The sequence below is a fragment of the Buteo buteo genome, chromosome 5, assembly GCF_964188355.1.
Source record: "Buteo buteo chromosome 5, bButBut1.hap1.1, whole genome shotgun sequence".
In the NCBI taxonomy this organism is placed as follows: Eukaryota; Metazoa; Chordata; class Aves; order Accipitriformes; family Accipitridae; genus Buteo; species Buteo buteo.
The window spans coordinates 22,248,919-22,269,594 of NC_134175.1; the positions used below are offsets into that span (position 1 = coordinate 22,248,919).

At 41.2% G+C, this 20,676-nt stretch overlaps 1 protein-coding gene across 2 annotated transcripts in view; it reads left to right on the forward strand.

Moving 5' to 3' along the window:
* PLCL1 (phospholipase C like 1 (inactive)) overlaps nucleotides 1-20,676 on the forward strand; it is a 212,248-nt gene that overhangs the window by 24,812 nt on the left and 166,760 nt on the right. Inside the window, exon 1 of one of the 2 annotated variants that reach the window (XM_075028079.1) lies at nucleotides 6,069-6,102. The exons of the other annotated variant lie outside the window; for it this stretch is intronic. The gene's annotated coding sequence lies outside the window, so the exon portion shown is untranslated. Of the gene's footprint in view, nucleotides 1-6,068; nucleotides 6,103-20,676 lie in introns of those variants that run through there. 2 annotated transcript variants of the gene reach the window in all.

The following is a 20,676-nucleotide window of genomic DNA, read 5'->3' on the forward strand; positions in this document are numbered from 1 at the left end:
TGCTGCATGTTCTGTTAATATGGGCAAAGATCCTGTTTTAGATCTGTCACGTTTGTAAAATCTTGTGTCACTTAGTATTGCTAGAAGCTAGTAAAGTCAGCTCTGATGTATGCCATCAGCAACACTCTATGGATTCAGTAAAGCTGGTTTGTTGCTGACCCTTAGGAGTGTTCCCTGTGATCTAAAGCCTTTGTATACATAAACAAGTAAAAGGACCTCCCCCTTGTGTGCAGTTCCTTTCAGAAAGGAGAAGTAGCAGAGATGGGATAATTTCTTTTCTATTTGTCATAGCGGGAATGATAATTTTTTAAAACAAGTATAAACATTGATATTGTAATCCCAATATATTATTACGGTTGGACTCAATGATCCTAAAGGTCTTTTCCAACCTAAATGATTCTATAATTCTGTTTAGACCTATCTTTGTGAAACTCATTTTCTGAGTTGTCAATTTTCTGGATTGGTCGGAAAAGTGACTATGTGGACAAGTATATACAGAAAATGCCATGTAAGGGATAAAAATGTAGATGCTTTCATGCAATTTTATAATCTTAATCTTGCACATATTTGGCAAGAAGTCTGTTTTTCTAGAGGTAAAAAGTACATTATATGCTCCAGTCACAACTGATTTGATTTGAGTGAGTTAATACTCTCAGGGTAAAAATCACAACACTTTGTGTGAATTTAGCTACATATAGCACACATTCAGCAGCAAAGCTGTTCTATGTGTGTGATGACTATTTGAAATGTGCAATAAGTAAAGGAGGGGTGTGATATTGTTCTGCCTTATGCAAACATTAATTTAAAAACCAATGTATGTAGATCTAAAAACAAGCAGCTGCATTTGTTTAGCCCTTTTCTGATAGCAACACAAACAAGTGATTTAACAGAAAATAGTAATGTGAAACGTGATCTAAAAGCGTCTTTGACATTACTTGGGCCAGGACTTTGCTTGGAGTCTCTGCGTTGTGAGTACATGTGTAGCAGATCATCTGTTTATGATTATTCACACATCCAAAGTCAAATGGCTCAGTATGAGACTAAATGAATGAGTGTGAAGAGTTCAGACTTGATCAGCACTACAGAAATTATTGGCATTCTGGATAGACCGACTGCATAAGTACCTTCGGCCCAGCTTCCAAGGTGTACTTGGGCCTCATGCTTTTCCACTGAATGAAAAGACAAGCAAAAGACATTCAGTGTCATTTGAGGTGAGACCTCTGTAGGAGGGTGTGTTATTCTTAAACTTTTAATGAGGCCTTGCAACAGGCAAGAGACAGAAGTAACTTTTTCTTTACAAATCAAAATAAATGGAAAGATTGCTTCAGTCTTATTTGTTTTCCACTGAGTGTTAGTGGTCTTGTGTGAGTGTGGAATAGGATTGGTAAGGAAATTCAGGCTTATGAAAAGTTACTTTGCTCTTTAAAAAAAAAAAGTTTCTGCATCTGTTTCACTCCACATTTTGGAGCCTGCAGACAGCTTTTAAGCTCACAACTTAGTATTGCATTTGAAAAATTCAGGGTCAGTTGTGGTAAAGGACTGTAATTTTTTGGCTCTGTGAGCAATAACTTGATTTTGTGAAGAAGTGGCATAGCTTTTAGGAATAAGCAGGTTAGAATTTGAGTTAAAGCAGTATCTATTTGAGGACTGAACTATTTGGCTCATCTCCATACCGATTGCCGTTATATGTCTTTGTCTAATTTTCATACAAACAGGATAAAGAGGGTGAAGTACTACAAGAGGAGCCGTTTTGCAGCTCATCAGAAAATGGAGTACTAGGCAGATGGCAATATTTTCACAAAGTAGAATTTTTTTTCAGTCTCAAATCGGGGGGTTCATCACATACAGAAGTTGTACCTGGGTACATGCTTCAGCTGATACATGACCTGCAACATTGCTGAGGTCACTGACTAGCACAGATGTCAAAACCTGAACAGTAAACCACCATAGCAGATGCACTGCTGATAAGGATGTTGCAAATACTTAGAGAAAATAATTTTCATCAACATTAGCGATTAAAATATAGTAATGGGATAATTGTTGACTGGAGTTTAGCAGCATCTCCTGGCAAACAGGATTTGTAGATTTCTCTCTGTTTGTGGGCATTGTAAAAAAAAAAAAACTGGTTTGTATGCAAGACTCATGATTTAGTAGAAAACTTATGGTAGGGCTAGCAGGGAAGACCTGCTAGAAACTGCCAGTAGCTCTCAGGAGAGCTCAAGGTTTTATGTATGTTGCAAAGCTAAGGAGGGATGCCCATAAAACGCTTAATTCTGGAACACCCAGTTAATCCTAATAGTTCTGTTACTCAGTCTGTGCTCCAGCCTTATCAGAGGGGAAGCAAATCATCCTTGTCCCTTGATGGGCAGGGAGGAGAACCTGGTGTGTCACAGCCCAGTGAGAAAAACAGTGGCTTTGCCTTCTGTTACCCTCCAGCTTGGTCTGTAATGCTCCAAAAAAGAAAAGTCAGTGGAGCTGAAGACTGCTCAAAAAGAGCTATGTCTAAATTTGAGAAAAATCTCGGGCTTTGCTCATGCAGTTTCTGTGTGTCCTCCCTACCTCCATCGTCTGTCCCCGCCCCCCCTGCTCTTTTTCCTGGACTTTCCAGATCAGGAGGTGAGCCAACAGCTCTCCTAATGCAGCGGGGGTGTTCTGTGTGCACAGTTTCTGCCACAGTACATACTTGATCTGGAATAAGACCTGAAGGAGTGACCATAGTATGGGTAATTCCAGGCTTTGCCTGCCTGCTCCATGCACATTTTCAAATAATTCACTTCTGCAGCAGTATTTGGATGGGCGCAAAGAGCAACTATATGTTTTTAACAACATAAATACAAGGAGTTTAACAGTTTCTGCAATTGTATCAGCTTTAAGTCTGCAATTCATCATTTAATATTTATTTGCCATTTCAATCACATTTCCAGAGCAAAGTGACAATTAAAATTAGAGCTGACACAGTAAATCCTGGTCTGTGACGAGCTTGCAAAATTCCGCTCTCCCACTCAGCTAGAGTGAGTAATGGGTTTTGATGGGTATGTAATACAACATTGGCGATTCCCCCCACCCCCTTTACTATCATCGTAGGGGTATGTTCTGAGCTTTGATCAGTAAGTTTTCCTACGTTTCACTAAATGTTGCTTTACCTTTAGTCAGGATTCTTATGAGAACCTGCTTTTTTATGGCATTAATTACAGGAGTCATGGCCCCTTTGTTTAGTGTTACTAATTTCCTATTGGAAAGGCTTTATTTCCCTTGTCTGATTTTAGAGATGCTTTTTGCTATCATGGGCATAGCAACCAGTTCAAAGTTACAGCCTCTGAGGGTGCTTTGCTTTCCCTCTGGGTCAGTCAGTACAGGTGGTGCACAGCCATGGACAATCTGCTCAGTGCTTCATCCTGAAGTATTAGGAAACCATATCTTTGTCTACTAATAGATGAAAGGAAGAGTTCAGAGACTGCCATGCCAGCCTGAACCTCTTGAAGCTTTGGTTGAAGAAAATGCCTAACATATTGGATTTTTACAGAGATCCTACTGCAGTGGGTGTGCATCTGTTCCTGTAGGCAGATATTTATGGTTTGTAGCTGTAGGACCAGACTGCAACAGGCACCCTTGACTGCAGAGGGAACTGACTGCGGTGCTGTCTGGCCTTGTGGGAAATGTGCTGAGGTAGCCACGATGTGTGCAGGGGCACTGTTTGGCAAAGTCTCCTGCTGTGTTGTTTTACTGGGTACAGTATGCCATGTTCTGCCCTCCTCATTGCTTTTTTCGTGCTCACCCAAGTGCAGATGCTTTCCCACACTTGACCCCTTTTTCTCTGATTAAACTCAATTGCCGATGTAGTCAGCAGTGGGGCCGGTGAGACCCTGCCAAGGCAAGGCACAGAGAGGAGAGAGCTTTTACAGATGCTGTCATTTCTTTTGGGGCTATGGGAGGTGATTTTCATCTGGCTTTTACAAGGACCCCTTTGAGTTCTGCATGTTACAATGAAGGCTATCTCCAGAAAAGCATTTTCATTATTTCTATTGCATTTACAGGAGCTACCAAAGATTAAATAACAGGTGTGGTGGAATGTGGTTATTCCAACATAATGCTGGGCTTTAATGAGGCGTCAGAAGGCTATTATTACAATAGAGGCTATAATTGTGATTAAAAGCCCACAGAAACTTCTTTGATAACACTGTCAGCAGTCTGCTGCTGTTGCTGGTTGAAAGCTTGGTGCGGACTGTGCAGTGAAGGGAAAATGGTGGGGGGATTGCTTCTCATTTGTCATTAGATCCATCCAGCAAAAAAACCTCTTACCATTTTATTTCAGATCTGGAAGCAAATGTTGCTGCAACAGATTTCATACAAGGGCCCTTGCTGTCATTAGGTTTTGGAGCAATATTTCCTTTTACATGTGTGTGTGCAGACTTTCATTGAACAGCATGGGAAGAGTTTTGGAATCAAAATTTATAGTACAAATTAAATACATTTTGGGAAGCTGACACTTGAAATGGAAGTAGTGGAGGAAAATGAACATATTGAACCACCCACTTACTGGTTACTCATTCTGTTTCTTGACATACTCAGCTTCTGCTAGGTTTGCTGGGTTTGCTACAGCACAAAGATTGGGAGAGCTGATTCTTCACTTCTTTGTCCCTTGTGTTGCTGTTCCTGCCTTCAGAGAATATAATTTCATGTTGATGATCTTAGAAGACTGTAGGGAATGGCTGACATCAGACATAGACTTTCTGCTTTGTGTTTTCTGGTCGTGGGTAGGTATCAGCTGTGTAACATGAATAACTAGGAAGTTCTTTAGCTCTTGTCTACATGTGTGATAAATTTTTTTCAATAGAAACAGATTCCAGAAAGGAAAGAAAAATGGTCCAGGGCCTGATTCTTAAAGCTTTCTACAAGTGATTATCCCTCCTGTCCACTTCAGTGGGAAAAGACAGCTTGCAAGAACAGCAGTGTATACTTTTCACATTTAAACTACAAGTTGAGGTGAGCTTAACTGATACATGACTCCCCATCTAATAGTACGTTACACACAAAAAGCTCTTTCAAATGCACTTTGGGTAAGGTCACAAAGTCAGGCCCTCAAAGTGTAGGTCCTTGTGTGCAATTATGTCTTTTAAACATTCTTCTGACCTCTCTTCAAATGTTGGCAAGGCAACTTATTTTTTTCCTAGCTTTGCTCTTGGAACTGCTGAATTATTTTGATACTTTAAAATTTTTTTCTTCTTTAAAGGCAGGCACCTCATATGGAAAATTTCAGCTCAAAGAGTTGAAAGCTGGCAAGTGTATAAGCAACTGAAAAAAGGCAAGCTCTTGCTAATGAATAAAATTAGCAATAGGTGGTTTCTTCGGCTTGGTCTTCAACGTGCATGACTTCTAACCATACACTTCAAAGAGAGTTAGAAACATTTCCTTAACACTCTATATTTAGTCAGCATTTACCTAACAGCAGTCTAATCTGCTGAAAAAATCTTGATGATGGTCTCAAGAAAGTCAACATTCATTTGTTTTCTCTTTCAATTTGCTCACAACCTGTGTAGGTCAGGCTTGATACCCTTGGATTGTCACTTTCATGAGTAATGTATTTGCATTAACATTATAAAGCTTTTACATGATTAAAAGAATATGTAATAAAAAGCATCTAAACCCAACTGCAAAAGGCCCCTCCATCATCTCAGCATTAGGAGAGTATTTGTGGCTCCATTCAATGCTATTGTCTCTGAAAAAATCTGTTTTCTACCGAAGCTTTAGGGGTGAGCAGGGTAGTAGTTTTGCTCACATGCACGCGACTTTGCTACTTCATTCCTATTCTATAGGCAGCAAACTGGAGAAAACTCAGTGTGAAAAATGCAAAGAAAACATGCTGTCGACCTTGTAAAGTCGTCTTGGTCTTCCAGACCTTTTCTGGGAATGAGAGCTCTGTCACCAACAAGCTTTGGTTTACTGGGTCAAATGAATGTAGGCCCTCAAAGGTGGCATCACCGAGATAAGCTGGTTGGCTCTGGTGGCAGTGTATTGAGAATCAGGGTGATACGTAGGCACAGCTCCGTCCTTTGTTCACAACAGAGAATGTCACCCTGTAAATGGAGCTGACTTCCCCTTAAGGTTAGAACTCTTTTTTCTTTTAATGGTTTGGGAGCAAAAATAAGAGTTTTATACAGTACCTCATCAGCATAACCCAAGGGTAGTGTATTTTCACAAGCATATATTGTTTAGGTGAAATAGAGGTAAAGTTCTTACAGAATTTTCAGTATGTATAGCAAAAGGTAACTAACACAGAGACAATACATCTTGGCACTAACACCTTTTTACAAATTTAAGCAATCGGATTAAAAAATAAGGGAGAATGCATTCACATTTTCCCCTTCTCAAAGCCCTAATGATTTGGTGAAAAAAAACCCCACAACTGGTCAATATTTCTTCACATAGACAAATGTTGTGCTGAGTTTGTTGCACTTTCAGGAAGCAACAGCTTCCTCTGGGTGCATGTATCTTGAGCATTTCAGCGCAGAGCAAGAGTAAGCGTGCTCTTGAATCGAGGCCCCTGATTGTTCCCTGTTACTGCGCCTTGGACCTCGCTGCAGAGTGGTTTGGGGGAGCATGGCCGGGCTCCGGGGAGGGCAGGGGGGCGCAAGGATGCTCTGCTCCCTGTTGAGTGTCCAGCCTGGGGCCAGGTTAGAACTAGTCCCAGCAAAACCCTTAATGTATGTGGGGTGGGGGGCTGAGGCCTCAATGCCAACTGTTTTGCTCTGCAAACCTATTCCAATTGGGCCATGCTGCTTTGCTGATGTACAGACAGCTTGTGTCTGCATGTCAAAAGCGTTTTAAAGATGGGCAGAACTAGGAGAGATGAGTGTAGTGTAATACATAAAGCAAAATCTTCAAATGATGTTTGTGGTAGTGTTTTGGTCTTGGGTGCATTATTGTTTGCAAGAAGCTATTTTTATTTTCAGCATAGATACTTTGTAATAATCACTGTTTTTTAAAAAAATTAAATTGCACTTTTCACTAGTAATGAAAATTTGAGGTAGCTTTGCCAGAGTGCTGCTGAACAGCTCTTTCAAACATAGTCATTTGAGTGTAATGTAGCTATTTCTTCTTCGGTTATGTAGAAGTTTTATTAAGAAGCCTGAGTTATGCAAAGTTCTGCTTTACAATGGTGTTTATTAATAGATTTGCTTGCTCTCTTTGGCTTAATGCAACTAATTAGACTGTTATTAGGCTGGTAACGTAGAAGACAAAACTATTCTGGAGTGCAGTATTGCTTGAGGAGATGTTAGACAAGCCATGCATACAAAGTTAAGGATACCTTGGGGACTTCAGTTCTTTGCAGGATATGGCTGTTGTGTGCTAGTGTCTTGAAAAGAAGCAACACCAGCAAAGACAAAATACCAAGAGTTTTACTCTGTGCTTAAGGGCAGTAGGAAAAGGATGATCAGGTGTTGAGCTTTCGTGGTTTGGGACTTGGTCCCTGGGTCCTGGGCAGTCACCAAGGTTGGAATTTGAGCAATTGGGTGAGCTTAGTTTGACTATGAGCGCTTACACATCAAAAGTGTAATCTTGTTTACTGTCCTCGCTGCAGGAGCTCTGGAGAAATACACGCCACCATCTCCTCTGCTGAGACATAGTAGGATTTTGCATGGTCAGTTGTGTCAGTATCAGTTGGTCTGCCTGAAACTGAGGCTGTGCAGCCAGGTGTGTCAGTGTTGCCTTGCCTGGGTATGTCTCTTCTCCCCTGGCCTTTCCTTTCCTCATAAGAGGGGAAAAAAAAAATATTGCACTCTTTTGCTCTTTAAAACGTAGTTGTACCCCCACCTCCACTCCCCCCTTCCACTCCACCACCTCCCTGTTCAGAGTGTTTCTTGGGTAGTGACTAGCTAACTGATGAGGAGATTCATGTGGTGGCTGCAGTAGTCTATTTTGTGATGTATAGGGAATAAATTTTTAGTGTCAGGGGACCGTAAACTCCTGCATGTACCTTGAGTCCATCTGCTAAAGGAAGAGAGAAGAGGTAGATGGTGAAGTGAGCAAAACTATCCCCAAAATCTAAATGAATAGAACTTTATTGTCTTGTGTGTAAGGGGGTAGGTAGCTAACTGCTTTGGTGCAGATATCAGATGGTCTGTTACGTACTTTTATTTGTTCTGCAATGCTTCACAATCACAGTAGAATTTAAATAAAAATTTGTTACAGTGGATTAAGCGCTAACGTGGCATAAAGCCTGTTTGTTGGTAACATTCATTCTGCTGAGTTACTTGCATTGTATAAACAGGCAAGAAAGCTATTTAGTCAAGTCCTTTCTGAGTGTCCTTGATGGAAAAAAAAGCCTTTACGATACCTTTTTACTTTTATTATTCTTGGCCTGTCTTACTACTTTCTTATCCTTTAAAAGTGCTGGGATAGAAGCAAATTGGTATATAGCAATGTATTGTGGGGGTTTCTTTCCTCATACTAGGCAAAAAAAGAAAGAGCTGAAACATCTAAGTTACTGTCTCTGAGTTTTGTGGATTTTCTTGCAATCACTTTATCTCATTTGAAAATATTTCTTCTGCCTGCAAGCTGTGTGAAAAATCTATATATAGCAAAGGAAGTTGATTAGTGCTCCTCAGGGGAGTAGTTCTGGCTATGAACAAACTGTTGTCAAATGTTTGTTTCTGGCTATGAAACAAACTGAAAATTTAAGATTTCCACCTGCCTAATCATTCTTTGATGGTAATATTGGAAGAAAACCCGTGATAATAGGAATAAGAGCTTTCCGAATAGAGGCAGAAGTTTAAAGCTGATACAGCATTGTCTCCTACCAGTGCTGCACTAGCATCCTGTCTTTTATTTTCTTACTCCTCCAGCCCCCACCTTCGATATTATAACATTGGTAGGATGCAGCATGGCCTGGAAGAATTTACTGGGAAAGAGGGGCTGTTTTCCCCTGTGAACAGCAGGATTCAACTATTTCTACCTGATGTACCATTTTCTTTCTCATAAGAAGAGTGTCCCTATGTCTCCCTAAGGATTTGGTTGTGGTTAGTAGGCTGGGCGTAGACCAGGGATCTAAAATGTTATGTAGTCAGACTTCAGAGAAACTTTTTTTCCCCTTTTGATGTTTTCCCTTTCCAGGGTAGAAAGAGACTCTTCATCCTGCCGAAGGGAGGGAGGGATCTTTGCTCCACCTTCACAGCGATGTGGAGTTGTGGACAGGCCACCAGAGGTCTGTGCAAAGGTGTTCCTCTGCCCAAGTGCCAGCTCTGCCAGCTTTCTGGACCTGGTGAGAGCCTCCCGGCAGTGCAGCACACCTGCTGTGGTTTGACTTTTTGGATTCTTCTCAACTGCAGAGGCTGAAGTATTAGTATCTCATTTGTTTGCAGCCTGGCAGAGGGAGCAGGTATATTGAAGCGTGGTGGTTTAGGACTGGTTCCAAACCTGAGTGCAATAACTTCCCTTAATATTTTCTGTGGCTCTGTTCAGGATATCTGAGGTAAGATCATGGTTAAACCCAATCAAAGATCCATAGAAAGCATTTCTATCTCTATGTTAAATCAGTTCTGTTCCCTTTCCATTGTAGTTTTTCTTCTTTCCTTGAGGGCAGCAAATATAGCAAAGGTGAGTGATGAACCGAGACTGCTCTTGTCTTCCTTGGGGCGTTTGGCAGTGAAGATGCATTGACCAAATGGTTGATATTTGTGGCTGTACCTTGGAGCCACTGGGGCTTGGGAAGTTAGGCAGTTGTGAGATCCTGGCTGCTTCTGTGCTTCTGCCTACCTGAGTGTGTACCCCAGGCTCTGTATTGGATCTAGCATGAAGATTAACCTTAGAATGGAAATTGTCTGGGCTGAAGGCGGAAGCATCACTGCATTTGGATATGCAGAAGCACTGCCAAATGAAGATCCACAGCATGGTACTGGTGTGCCCACTATGTGAACCTGTATGGTCATAGTCAAGTTGTTTACTGGAAATCTGTCTTAAAGAAACTCTTGAGAGAAAATCTTTTCTAAAGAAGACGAATCTGCAGCTGTCATGCATGTATTCCTAAGGAACAAAGTAATCACTCTATACCTTATCAGGTGCTGTTTCTTTCTCCAATTTAAATTGAACTGTGAAGGACAAAGAAAGCTTTTTGCTTGGGTTGTGGTTTTTTTCTTTTTTCTTTTCATCTTGGGTAAGGGAAATAGGGTTTGTAAACATTTTTTGTTTCATTAAAAGCTACGTGTAAGAAAGAAATAGTATGGCACTGTCACCTCTGCAGTCTTTGTGACTTCATCCCATACATACAAAGGACAATATTCAAACCTGTATTGCTCTATAAATTACTGTGGAGGCAGTCAGCAGGAACTGACCTGGACTGTTCCTGGTGGTGAGGGAGATGAATGGGAAACTGAGAATCCTTTTGTGGTTGGTTTGTTTGCTTCTCGAAATTGGAGGGACTGTTTGAATACTGCATGCTTCCTAATGACTTCTGCTGTGTGGGGTTTTTTTTTGTGTCTGTGTGTCCCTGATTTAAAATATTTAACTTGCTGAAAGACTTTGGTTTGAAATCCTGTAAGTGGGAAAGTACTGATTGTTGGCGAGTTCAAGTGTAAAATTGGTTGTAAGTACTCATGGGGGAACAGTGCAATGGAGCTGAACAGTACACTGAAAATGAGAGTACTGTAAATCAAAACACATTTGTTATTTAATGTTCACTGCTGGTTTCTAAGAGCACAGCTAGTAAATACTGGACCCAAAGTCCATTTAAGTCAATCAGAAGAATCTTATTGTAATTAATTTGGGCTGGATTTTGAATGAATTCCTTCTTCCAAGGTACTTTACCTTAAATTTCTATTATAAGGTGTGAATCACTTTTCCTTGGATATTTCATGAACATGATTGTATAGTGGTTTTATATGGCTGAGGAGAATCAGACTCAGATGTGTCTCAACCATTAATTAATATAAACTATGGAAATCTATAAATAAGTAATTTTGATTCTCGGGAAGGAACAGGTAAAGGTGGATTTTTTTCTTTGCATTTACACGTATTTAAAATAACTTTCTTTGAAGCTTTTAAAAAGAGGAATTAAAAGCAATGTTTTGGGAAAGCTAAAAGTAAAGTTAATATTGCTGCTTAGGGCTTGCTTTTGCCTGGTGAGGATTATCAGATGTTCAAATTAATTTCATTTATTGCCTAAGCTTTGTCTGACCCCTCTTTAGACGTGAGGGTTAATCCACTGAAAAAATTACTCTGTTCTGTATTGTATGCCATTAAATCTTGCAGAACGGGTTTGGGTTGTTGACCGTATTCCATCATTTCTGTTACACTAATTAAAGAAAAGCAGTATTTGAGGTATGTAGCGGAGCTGTCTGATGCTGTGCCCCAACATCATACCTTGTAGTATCAAGGCATCTTTCTATTACCTAGAGCTGTGCTGGGAGCGCAGTCTTGCAGCGCTGGAAGCTTGTGCCAGAACTGTTTTGCATCTTTACAGCTTTCCACACAGCGCGCCCTCTTTGGCTCTTCTTCCTTTGTGAGTTGGGAGGACACGCTGCATGTTTCTCCCCTTACAGTTTCCATTTAATTTCTGTTTGCATCATGAGAGCCAGGAAAGAAGCGCTGCTGCTTCACCCACCCCCCAAGCAGGCCCACCCACCCCTTGACCTGGCTTGGGGGGCTGCTGTGCCAGCCAGGGCCCTCCAGCGCTGGTCTGCGGCTGCGGACCGAGCATGATCGTTGTTCCTATTTGCTCAGGGAGGCAGTTCTCAGCCTCGTGGAAGGCTCGGACGTTGGGCATTTTGCCACGTGTGTTTTTCTTTAAAACTCTCCTAAAGAATTGAGGACAGATGTAGTTTTCTCTCATAAACATCCAGCTTTCCTTACATTAAAAGACCATCAGTGGGGGGTGAAGTCAGCTCTTGGAAGGGAGAAAATGGCAGATTTAAGATTGCCCAGGTAGTCATACTATGGCTTATCATGTGTGTACATTTTAATGCTCTCCTTTATGGTCACATTGGCCAAATACCATGTTTTCTCTGAGACTCCTATTTATCCAGCACACAGGAGGGACTCTTTACCCAATGATCAGCTCTTCAGTATTTTGTTTTTGTCATTGTTGCATGTGTACCCCAGGCTATGTTTACTACATGCTGTTGAAGCGATGCTTTCAGCATAGGATTATTAACTAACTCATACACTTTCCCTTAGTTCTCATTAGTATAATAGCTTAGCGTTGCTCAGGCAATAATTAGGTTGCCTTCCTCACCTGCAAACTGAGGGCATATCTTTAATTTTAGAAAGAGTAACTGAGACATGGAGAAAAAAGTGTTCCATGCAATGTCTGATTTAAAAGCCTTTTATTTTGAAGAGTCCTTAGATTACATATCTTCAGGAATGGATCAAAGAAAGGGTCATCATATTTTTCTGACATATGAAGACAAGGAAGAAGGGCTAGGGTTTTTTCCCCCTCTAATGTCATTCTTGTAAATTGCAGACCTGTCTGATTTGAAATTCAGCTGGTGAAAGAACACATTTAATTTAAACAAGTTCACATAGCGGAGAGTGTTAAGTAACCTTAAAAGTAATCAGTCTCACCAACAATTAAGTCCTTGTTTTATCAGGAAGATGTCTGCCCTTTCTCTGCTGTTTGCCTGCTCTGAGTGAGAGATGTTCTGCACACTCACTTGTGGCTGTGGAAGGAGATGGTTGCTACCTCCTCCATACCTGCCCAGGCCAGAATTACAATCCTTGCAGCAATGACCTCTAAGAAGTGGTATCAGGATGCTTCCCACCTTTCCCTCCTTTGAACATTTGTTTGCTGGAGCTCCTGGGGCTTTTTAGACACACGGCACCAAGCACGGCTGGCTGGCCAGCCCATGGTGTGGGAGGGCCCAGGGCACCTCTCGGGCGGCCTGGGAGTCCCAGAGTGTGACTCCATGGCCTGGTGTTCCTCTGATCTGCATCCAGGGAGGACTCGTATTGCTCTCTTGTTCCAGCTAATCTCATGCTAACTTTTCAGTTCAGTCAACCAACCTTAGTGTTTTTGCATTGTTTTCCTGGGACCTAAAGTAAAATGGTAATAATTACGTCTGACGGTGGGGGTTTTTTCCTTACAAAGTTTTTTGTTTAAAGGGCATAAGGACTTGGTGAGGGGTAGAGTATCTCAGTCCAGCCTTGTGACTGTGACTGAAAACAGATGTTTGCAAATGGATTTAAAACAGTTAAATGGGGTCCAGTTAGATTTACAGTTGCTTTAATTTTTCTATATTTGCTGCCAGAAAAATCTAAAGGGCTTTAGTGTAAGGAGAGCCGTGGTCAAAGTGATCTAGCTTGCCCGATTGTGAACACCTTCTGACTACAATATAATACCCATCCAATGCGGAAACATAAATCATAGTTCTCCTCAGTGAACCGTGCTGTGAAGGCCAGTGGATATGGTATGACTGTATTAGCATGTGTCCTTGTGAGTAAATTGAGAAATGTGTATTGCAGTGATATAATGAAAGATTTTTGTATGTATTAATGTATTAATCTTTCGTGTAGATTGGGCAGGTAAGGAAGGCTGTTTGCAGGGTAAAACACATTAAGCATATGTGTTTTGTTCCATCAGTTTCCTTGCTTATATCCTTGATTTGTATCTTGTCAAGATTTCACAGCCCCTGTACCCATGCAACTGCGTTGGATGTGTGCTTAGCATCTGTTTATTTGGTGCCAGTTTTTATAACTCACTAACATTGCTTCTTCCTATTCCTTTTTAAGTAATGAATACAGAAAAAGAAATAAATTGAAAAGAGCACAAATGTTAAGAAAAAGTACAAAATTAAAAAAAAAAAGACAATCTAAAGTAAAAACGTCCATCTGAGACGAAGCAATGGGAAAGGGAGTGGTGTTTTTTCAGTATACTATACTCTGCTATGGTCCATCCGCTGTTCGAGAAGAAATAGATAAAACTAAGCGTGAACTTCATTTTGTTGTCAGTGGCAGGGCCGGACCTGATGGACATCTGAAGAAGTGTCTTGTTTTGGACTCCAAAGCTGTTTTGTTGTGGATCCCAGGACAAAAAAGCAGCACTGTATGGGTAGTAGCAGAAATGCAGTTCCTGGTGGAGGGGTGTGTTTCTGTGGTCAGTGTTGTCTGGGATAACAGCGTAGGAAGCGTGTACAGTGGGAGGCACTGCTGCTGGTGAGAACTGGCTTTGCCGTTCTGGTAGTTGGTTAGAGTGATGGCTTTGACTGCAGTCAGCCTCATCTAAGATTGGAAGATGGGTCTCCTGTTGGGAGCTTTTAAAATATTCTTCAAAAAAGAATTTAAGCAGTCCTCCAGCAGGTGAATTAAAATAGATTTTCTGACAGGTTAAATAGTAAATTAAGTATTGTATTTATTGGGTAGTCTTTTAACACCATGAATTTAGATTTGTTGTTCTGTTACTCTGCTCCTTCCTGCATGGGTACATCTGTGACAGCTTCGAGTAGAGGATACTGAAATTGGTGTATAGAGGAAAACTGTTACTGGGACACAGTCACAAGCTAACTATTTCACATGGCAGACAGCAAGAAAGACATTAATTGCCTACCTACAGATTTCTTAAGTCAGCAAAACATAGTATTTGCTGCAAATGCATGATTCTTTAACACAAAAATTTATTTCTGAAGTGCTGTGAGAGGGTGAGATATGGGTGCTTTAAAGTATGACTTTGTCTTGTGTTTCCTATAAGCATTTTGTGCTCTCTAAGTGGCATTTCTATTCAGTGTTGCAAAAGCCATGCTGACCTTGACAAAGAAACCCAAGGAAAGAAAAACAAAATGTATGAATGCAAAATGTAGGCTCCCTGGCCCAACAGCTATATTGAGTAACAGAATCCAGGGATTTTAAGAGATCATGCATGACTCAACTGCGCAGTGCTAGTGGGGCTTAAAAGAAGGAAAATTTTGTTCCTGGGTATTAGCAGGAGTTGTGTATGTAAGATTCAGGTGTAGCTCTGTACAGGTGTAGTATTGGTGAAACCTCACCAGAGAGCCATATTCAAGTTTTGTGCAGCATGGTTTAAGAAAGATGCAGATTGATTGAAAGTGGTTGAAAAAGAGGTTCTTGAGAGGACTGGAAGACTTAATTGTGAGGAAAATGGGGAAATCATTGGGTTTCTGCTGCCTCTGTCCTGAGTCAGTTTGCTTTTGCATGGGAGCTGGAAGGCTGCTGCTGTGTTGCCAAGGGTTGTGTTTCCCTGGCCTTTCTAAGCTTGCTCATGGGAGGTTGTCGTGGTTTAACCCCAGCTGGCAACTAAGCACCACACAGCTGCTCACTCACTCCTCCCCAGTTGGGATGGGGGAGAGAATCAGAAGGGTAGAAGTGAGAAAACTCATGAGCTGAGATACAGACAGTTTAATAGGTAAAGGAAAAGCCGCACACACAAGCAAAACAAACTAAGAAATTAATTCACCACTGCCCATTGGCAGGCAGGTGTTCAGCCATCTCCAGGAAAGCAGGGCTCCATCACATGTTAATGGTTACTTGGAAAGACAAATGCCATCACTCCAAATGTCCCCCCCTTCCCTCCTCTTCCCCCAGCTTTATATGCTGAGCATGATGCCGTATGGTCTGGGATATTCCTCTGGTCAGTTGGGGTCAGCTGTCCCAGCAGGGTCTCCTCCCAATTTCTTGTGCACCCCCAGCCTACTCACTGGTGGGGTGGGGTGAGAAGCAGAAAAGGCCTTGGCTCTGTGTGAGCACTGCTCAGCAGTAACTAAAACATCCCTGGACTGTCAATGCTGTTTCCAGTATGAATGCAAAACACAGTCCCATACTAGCTACTGTGAAGAAAATTAACTATCCCAGCCAAAACCAGCACAGAGGTCAAACCACCTTCCCTGCCTGAGGAGCTGTCTGAGAAGCTGAGGCACTCCTCTGCCTTTACACTTGGGAGACCTCTCACTGAACCGCTGAACTTTTAAGGTGTGGAACCTTTGGTAAGAGTGGTGCTTCTGAAGTCAGAGGTACCTTGCTGTGAAGCATTTGGGAGGCTCAGCTTCTTCATGGTGCTGCTTGCTGTCGCTCGCTGCATGGTCTACCTTCTCTTAGCAGACAGAATTAAAACTTTTCACTGAGTCAAGTCACTCATTTGCATGAATACATATCCTCTTGATGATCACAAAAGACACATAAATTGCAAATATAAGTACCAAAATGAAACAAAATACACTAATACACTCCTGCGGGCACTGATCTGAATAGTAATTACAGTTGGTTTTTTCTCTTAAGTTCCCATTCCACCTGCCCAGTCCTCAGGGTTACAGTTCCTTCATGGCCCCAGTTCAAGAAAGCAGTTAAATATTGGTCTTAAGGATATTGTTATTCAAGACAAGCCTTTTAATATTTTCCTAGTGTTAAACCCCATGAGAACTGCACTTAATCGCCTGTTTGAACTTTAGCATGTCCTTTTCTATTCTGAATATGGATGCTTTTTAAATTGAAGCCTGATTGGGTAACTGTGTGGGGAACAAATACTTCTTTAGACCTCATCTGATATTGTATAAAGAGGGAAAAAGTAACCTTTAACAAGAAGGCTATTTTTCCCGTTTCCCAGTTTTACTTTTTTATTACTTGTGAACTTGTTGATAAGAGACCTTTGCAGTACAGGTGGAGGTTACAACGCTGAAACAAAACACAGGCAGATGAGCGTGCTTTGTCCTTATCTCAAGAAATCCCTTTGGAAATGCCCCAGCCTGGGCACGAGCGGGAGGCAGCAGGGCTGGCTGGGTGGGTGGGTGAGGGAGCCAGGCGGCAGGAGCTGCTGCCCCACACCTGCCCTACACCCCAGCCAGTCCTTGCTCCCCGCGGCCGAGCTCCCCAGGGCTGCCATCCCTTTGAGGGGGGCACTGCTGTAGGCCAAGATCACCACTCTGCCATGTTAGTATTCAAGTCACTAGCTCTTCTGACTGGTTTTCTGATTAGAATAGGAGCCCTCAGTGAATTAAGTGGAGACCCTTGGTTTTCAGTGCAGCTTAAGCTAGGGTTTGTTTGTTTGTTTGTTTTTAAATGTCCTCTATTGGTAAATGGCAAGGATGTTCTGTTGTACCAACTGGCTCCCAGATAATTGCATGTTAATTAGGTGGGTTAACAGTTGGTCCTCTTGCAAATGCTCTCTGGTCCTTTGAGCTGTTCTCTTTTTTTGAAATGAAGATAGAAGTATTTGCAATAATTTTTCTCTTCCAAAGTTACTGTTTATGCTGTAGAGCTGCAGACTGTTCTGTTTTTTGGTGTGTTTTTTTTTTTTTTTTTTTTTAAATAAGAAATAACATACCTCAAAGTTTCTTAATGTATTGTGCACCCAATCAAGTGAACCAAAAGCATGTAGCTATTCCATTTGTTATCATTCATTGCTGTTAGGGTTTGAAGATGTTGCATACAGGTAAGTGATTGCTGCACAGTTGCTCATGTTTTGATTAATGTCATATCTGGCTGGAATGATTTTGCTGCCTTGTTTTTGCACTGCTTCCCCTTTATTTTAGACTCAAACACCTGAATCACAAAAGATACACACGGTGGTGCAGAAGCTTGGAGTTTCTGAGAGTCATGTATCGTATTTCCAGAGTGGGAGAGCAATGAGGATAGGCAGTGTGTTTTGCTCTGCTGCTGTCACCCACCCAGGCATGCTGTGCGGGCAGAAGGAAACTGTCCTCGCAGATTTTAAGCACCCTTATGTTTCATTTTTATTTCTCATTGGTTTTATTTCTCAGAAGAAGAGGCAAGAAAAAGAAGAGGTGAGAGGGTGTCGGAAAAGCAGGGGAATGGGGGCAAACTGACCAAGTGTTTGTTTCATTATGTACTGAGAAGCCCTATCAGAGTGGCACATGCAGCTTTTGGTGAGTGTGGAGAGCTCAGTGTCTTACGGAAGGTGTCCTGTGATCTGAAATAAGGAGGACCTCAGCTGTGTGCTGGAAGGGGGAAACTGCTATATGGAGTCAATGTGAGCTTTGGAGAGAGATCTGAGTACTAAGATAAAAAGGCAAACATCCTGGAAAATAACTTTAGCTGCTGCTGTCCAAAGAAAAAAAAGAGACCCTATCAAGGAAGGGGTATGCAGAACAATATGTGGCAAGAATGATAGTCTGGAGAGATGGAACTAACAGGGGAGATAGAACTACAGGAGTGAGGGCTCTTGGAGAGTTGGTATGTAGGTGGAGAAGGAAGGCACTACAAAACAAATAAGGTGGATTTACTGATTCACAATTTTTTACCTCATGTCCTTTTAAGTTCTTCAAGTCTTGCAAGATGGAAATCCAGAGGCAAATTGACTTGTAAGGAAGAGCATGAATGAATGCACATCACGCTCTCTAAACAATTTTCAGAGGGAAAAATGCAAGATGCATTTGGTTTATAATCTTCAGAGAAGACAGTTGTCAGTGAAGACCTTGATAATGCTCTCACTAGTGTAATAGGAAAACTATGTATTCATCATCCAGGGAATCAATGCCTAGAGTCTACAATAAATGAGGCTTTGCTCACTTAAGAGACTACTAAGGCTGTGACAAACTGGCAATTAATGTCATTAATGATTAATGTTTGATTGTGTTAGAAGCTGTATTTAATGATTAATAGCACCATCAATGTATATTTATAAAAGAAGTTAATGGCTGTAGAACAATTTACTGGCTGAGGAGAAAATTGGTTGCTTCCTGTTAAATACCAAGTTAATGCTGCTTTAGTCAGAGATGTATTTGTAAGTAGGCAGAATTGGTTACTTGTAAAATCAACATAACTTTGAGAAATTGCCATAAACACATTTCACAAAATTAAAGCTAGATAAATAGAGCTGAAAGAGAACCTGATTTTTTTTATCATCTTTCTCAATATCTGTAAGTGAACTTAGTTTTGTGTCAATGTTTTTCTCATCTTTATCACAGCTCAATGAAAATGAGCATTAAAAAGTTCAGTAAGAGGGAAAACTGCTTTTAAGTCACACACTCCCAAGTGTTTTGCTGATCTTTAGTGAAGAAAGACAAACACTATCATCTGTGCTTTCTTGGCCCATGCAACTGCACATTAGTTTCTTTCATGTAACTTAAAAACTATAGATTTACTACTCTTAGAGTCTTTATTTTATTCACATAAAGATTATTCACCTAAGGATTATTCTTTGATTGTGCAACACAAAATGAATGAAATTGTAAATGTTTTGAGCTGATTTTCCAAAGCTGTCATTTCAATAATCAAAATTGGTTTGCTGTCTAAGGGACCGTGAGTTTTGCTTAAATGAAAATACCTAAGAAGCACAACTCTATGCAAGAGAAGGAGGTGCCATGGTGAAGACAATATTGTGTTTGCATATTTGTTTAGCTTTTCAATACACACCCTTATCCCAGACAAAAAGTAGTGTCTCCAGACATGTCTGCCTGGTTTAGCTTGGAAGGACAGGATTTATATTACAGGCACTCTGAAAACTAGACAGAGATCACCTTTTTGCTGTTTAGGTTTAAGTGTTTAAGCAAGATTTAACAATCTCTAAGACCTGAGCGTTATGATGGGTTTGAGCTGCTGTAGGTACAGAGACTGCCCTTGGTTGTAATTATTCTTCAGAGCTTTGTCAGGCAGCTAAGATGATTCTTCTCTGCATCCTTCCCCCTCTTTGGAAGCTGGATGTTGCACTGTAGCAGTGCCAGTGGAAGGGGACAGTTGACTTCTTTTTCTCTAAATTTCTTGGATATAGTCTTCACATCTGGTATATTTCTTCAGGAACTGCTTCCCAGGGAAGGCTTTTTGGGTCAGCATGGGCTAGTGCATGGGAAGCACAACACATAGGCTTTATCTTGGGCTTTTCCAGTAAGTTCAGGTGACTTTGGGTAAGTTGCTTAATATGTTCATGCTTTTGTTTCCTCTCCTGCTCTTTGCCCTTGTTGTTTGTTTAGGTGAGATGGTATCTTTCACTGAGAACAATGGAACCAACAAGATTGGTCATCAAAGTATTAACTTAATGCAAATGAAAAAGAGGATTTTTTTTTCCTCTTTAGTTGTAGAACATCGACCATGAAAGGTGCTATCATTCTTTTGTTTTCCTTGTTAGTTTTTAAACTACTAGTCTTCCTCTTGTTGGGCTCTTCTCTTTATTTTGGATCAGCAAGCATCTACTTTATGCAAATGCCTGATACTTCCAGTTGTTGATCAAACTGGGATGCTGGGGGAAGAAAAAAGAAAAAGTGAGGTTGAGCTAGTCCGATTAATATTCAAAAATGTTTTTGTACTGAAATGAAGGGAAACTGAATTTTTCATTTTGGGTCAAATGCAGTCTTTCTGATGTGTCAAAATAGTTTATTCTGATGTAACTGAAGCTAATTGTGTTGACATTTGAAAAACACATTGGTTTGACTTTCCAAGGGAAAGTGAAGTTCTCAGAACAGGGCCAGGAGCTACGTTCTATGTTCCCCTTTGCACAAGGGCTGAGTTAACTTGAACTGAGGGCACTGTGCAGGGTTTTAATACCTGTTGGAGGGACTGTGAAGCCAGCTCCCAGTGCTCAAATGGCAGGTCACTGAGCAGCTACCATCCTTTATCTGGTTCAGAGCAGGAATTTAAATCGTGATTTCCAAGATTTCTCACGTTGGGGAATGAGAGCAGTGCAAACAGGACAATGTGGATCCTCCACAGCTGGGGAGAGGCCAGGGTCATTCGGTAAAAGGGAACAGTGATTTGCAAATCTAACATTAATTTGGGGGGTGGGGGGGC